The sequence below is a fragment of the Euprymna scolopes genome, chromosome 44, assembly GCF_053919585.1.
Source record: "Euprymna scolopes isolate OS-2025 chromosome 44, ASM5391958v1, whole genome shotgun sequence".
Classification (NCBI taxonomy): domain Eukaryota; kingdom Metazoa; phylum Mollusca; class Cephalopoda; order Sepiida; family Sepiolidae; genus Euprymna; species Euprymna scolopes.
In genome coordinates, this window is record NC_136525.1 from 56,671,257 (window position 1) to 56,676,281 (window position 5,025).

Here is a 5,025-nt window from a genome sequence, read left to right on the forward strand (position 1 = left end):
AAACCAATTTTATACTTTGTCAACGCAAGAAATAGTTCTCTGAACGGCACTTCCACAGACGTGGCAACAGCATTTCATCTTATGACAAATCTGACTTTATTAGGTTGATGCAAATATAATGTCGTTTTTATCTTTATAGTTGAACGTCAAAAAACAACATTATTTTTGCACTAACCTAAAACATTGATAAAGAATTGCGCCAAAAGTAAGATACCTCTTTGAACAGTAGAAACGATCATTTTCTAGCGACCTTAGCAACAGATTTGATGTAAGCAAGTGTTGAAATGGCAAGTGGCCAGACAAACACCGAGCACTAGCACTCCCTCGAGGAGAACACCCTTCACAAACCCGACAACAGATGCCGAAAAGCCTTCTACTCGAACAGTTTCGTAAACAGACATCACGCTGCCCAACTCCATAAATAGTATCCCTTCAAATCTAGTCCCAAATAGTATTCCCTCACGACTAAGTGGCTCTGTGTCTTGTTAGAGGTAAAATGTCAATAAAAAAGCTTCTTTATATATATATATACATATATACATATATATATATACATATATATACACATATATATACATATATATATATACATATATACATATATATATATATATACATATATACATATATACATATATATATACATATATATATATGTATGTATGTATATATATATATATATATATATATATATATATATATATATATATATATATATATATATATATATATGCGGGGTGTCTCAAAAGAAGCTGACGGATTTTTAATTTAATCAACTTTCTAAATATTTAAGTTATGCTTACAAATTTTCATATGTAGGTAGATGAGCCTCTCCGTGACTTTTTGAGATATAATAAGATATCATAGTCTACTTATTCTAATTTTATTTACACAACTTAATCTATGGTATGTTTTTCATAAGGTTTAATTTTAGTTATGAAAAATGATGTTTCTCAAATGTCCACCATTTTTATTTTAACACTCTTGTGCTCTCTGCAGGGCATTATCCAGCACATCACTTAATGTTTCAGGGCGTACGGCCCTAATTTCCTCCTCTATATTGTTTTAAGGGCGTTTATTGTGGCTGGTTTGTTTGCGTATACCCGCTCTTTGAGGTAACTCCAAAGGAAGAAATCTGCACATGTGAGAGCTGGCAAGCGGGGTGGCCAATTTATCTCACAGCCACGAGAAATTATTCGGTTGCCGAATATGTCCTGGAGCAGATCTAATGTTTCTAATGCCGTATGCGCCGTTCTGCTGGAACCATGGTTTGTTTTGTATCCAAGGTCGAAAAAAATCTTCAAGCATCTGGCGGTACCGAGCTCCTGTCACTGTTACATTCTCTCCTTCATTTTCAAAAAAGTATGGCCCGATTACTTTATCCGCCGTTACTCCACACTATACTGTACACTTTTGAGGGTGTAATTGCGTTGTGCTGTTACGTGGGGATTTTCAGATCCCCAAATCCTGCAATTTTGCTTATTTATGAACCCATTCAAATGAAAATAGTGAGGTTTTTGTGAAAGTTTGGATCCCATTGGCTAAATCTTAAAATTGCATGGCGTATTCTAGCCTTTTTTTCCGGATCGTTTGGCTGAAGCTCTTGCACCAAATGAATTTTATATGGAAATTTGCCCTCTTCATGAAGCATTCTGTGAACAGATGATCGAGAGACCCGAATTTAACTAGATCTCCTTCTTACTGATGTGGATGGATCCTCGGTCACACTCTCTGCTAATCTCTGACGATTCTCATCACTTCTTGCTGTACGGGGTCTACCAGATGTAGGGGAGTCACATGCAGACTCTTGCTCATGAAATCGAGCCACAACAGCTTTTATTACATTGGGAGTAGGGGAATGTCTTGTGTTGAAGTTTCGTCGAAATTCTCTTGGAGTTTCTGATTCAACCGAAAATTCGACGATAAATATGCGCTCCTCGGTAGTGTAACGACTCATGATGACCTTGGAAGGGTTACTCTAGATGATCTGAAAACAAATAAAAGAAAAATATAAAAAATTAAGAAAGAATTAATTTTTTTAACCATCAGCTTCTTTTGGGACACATTTTCTCTCTCTCTCTCTCTCTCTCTCTCTCTCTCTCTCTCTGTATATATATATATATATATATATATATATATATATATATATATATATATATATATATATATATAATAAAATAAAAATTACAATTAAATTTACCAAAATGATCCAAGACGGTAAAATTAAATTATATAATAAATATTAAAGAATTAATATTTATAAAGTTATCTCAGCCAGATGTAAAAGCTCGATAAAACCAAATAGGAAATAGAGCTTATAATATGGATCCATTCATGTGGAATCACCTTTTTCTTCACCTTATTCCCTCTGCTTCACTTTTTTTTTTGTTTTGAAGTAAGATCTTTGACTTACTTGTTGTTTCATCAAATACATGCATGCAAATCCGATCCCACATTTTGCTAATTCCTACCCTCTGATGAGAAGGAAAGCATTTCTTCGAAACTCCGCGGATTAAGGACTATCCACTTATCTAGTGTTTCCTTTTCAGATTAAATATGTTTTTAACTCATTTCAATGTGTTTTTTTAACATGTTTTATTAACTGTTCGCTCGTATATATATATATATATATATATATATATATATATATATATATGTGTGTGTGTGTGTGTGTGTGTGTATATATATATATATATATATATATATATATATAGAGAGAGAGAGAGAGAGAGAGGGAGAGAGAGAGAAAGAGAGAGGGTAGTGATAATAAAACAGATGAAAAGTCGCACAATTTAAAAATCTAATATATAAATATGTTTGTCTGTCTCCATATTTTCAAAGTCTATCTCCTCCAAAACAAAAAGTCGCATAGCAGCGCTAGGAGTCTCAAATGATTGGATATTTTTACGTACCCTTCTTTTATGGGTCTTTAGCCGGTTTAAATAGTTTTTAAGGGGTCAAAAATGTGTCAAAATTGAAAAAAGTCTTTATACATTTTGTACATTCACCGTAGTTTATTTTTAATTTTTGATTTTTAGTCAGTTCAGATACGGGTCATGTTTGTACAGTGGTAACATCACTAAATTTGAAATGATACAGTTTCGGTTCGATTCTAACTGACGGCACCAAAATACTTTCATTTTCACTTTTGAAATCACGACTCTAATATATATGAAATCCGGACAATTTAAATATCATATTTAAGCGTATTTTATGCCCGGGAGTGCATATCTAATTTATAAAACTCACTATGTTTGTCTGTCTGCCTCCATTTTTTCCAACTCTATCTCTTCTGAAACTAAAGTGATTAAATATTTTTTATGTACCGTTCTTTTATGGGCCTTTAGTCGGTTAAAATGTTTTTTAAGGGGTAAAAATTGAAAAATCGTTATACACTTTGTACACTCATTATAGTTTATTTTTGGTCAGCTCATAATCGTGTCACGTTGGTACAGTGGTAACGTCACCAGCTTTGATTGCTACAGTTTTGCTTTTGGTTTCGATTTTAGCTGATGGCACCCAAATCCTTTTTTTTTACTTTTGAAATCACAACTATAATAATATATACGAAATCTGGACAAATTAAAATATCATATTTAAGTGTATTTTATGACCGGGCAATGCCGGGCGATCTGTAAGCACATATATATATATATATATATATATATATATATATATATATATATATATATATATATATATATTTAGTCTTTTTTTTTGTTTTTGACTTTTAATGGGGGTATATGACGAACGGATTCATCTTTGTTCAACATAATGTCTCAAAACTTAACAGGTTATGGGCCCAGCCCTCGTCATTTCGTTGACGTATCGATATCTAAATTCGAATTGTGTCAGGTAAAATTTCTGGGATATCTAAGGATTTGAAAACTACACAAAGTGATACAATCTCCAACAGAGAATCCTAACGACTCCGAATTTCTCGAAAAGAACGCGACTGATTTTGTAGAACTGATTCAATTCTTAGACGATAGAAGTCTGTCTCTGATTATAAGAGATGCATTGGATGACGGACGGAAAGCATTGAACATATTAAGAGAACATTATTTATCAAAAGGGAAACCGAAAATTATATCTCTATATACAATATTAATATATCTCTGAAACGTAACGAGGGTGAAACTATTACCGACTACGTTATAAGGGCAGAAACAACCGCCAATGCCTTAAAACTCTCAGGTGAAATAATAAGCGATATCTTGTTTATATCAATGACCCTCAAGGGACTTCCAGCCGATTTTAAAGCGTATTTTACGACTGGGCAAATCCCCCCCACTACTTTATTATATTCAAATACTATAATAAAGCATAGTCTATAAACAGTGTTTTTTTAAAACAATACGTCATATCACCAGAACGAAAACCACGAATTATTAAACATTGGTTAACATTATTAATTTGGAAAAAAAATATGTGTGCTTTTTTTTTTTTTAGAGCTAAGACTCTATAACATCATATTTGTATAGATACTCCCTCATACATTTGGAATCATGGATTTTAAATGTCTGAGGGAGTGGCACTCGTCTGACAAGACGTTGCAATCATCATGTATGAATTTATTTATTTATCTATGTATGCCTAAAACTTTCAACTGAAGCGACGGATTTTCTTGAGATCAGTATCGTTTTGAACTCGATCCTTTGACGACAAATATCGAAAAATTGGCCAAAAACATTAATTCCTTCACCCTCAACTGGGCACTTTTCTACAGGAAGGAGTCTCTTTTTTCGAAAGTCATCCCCTCTTTATGATTGTCTTGCATTAAATTAAACCTACGTCACTTCCGGTTTGGCGATGGACACAACAGCAAACACGACATTTTTTTTCACATTTTTTTCCTCCATCGCGGTATGGGTTTGAGCCTGCCTACCTACTACCACTTTCTTTTGCTCAACACACACCTTCAAACATCCGGGCAACGCCGTACACGCAAGCTAGTACAAAATACAGGGTGGAACGATAAATTTGTCGCCTTCAAAAAAGCAACACTACAACTTTGTTTTTAAA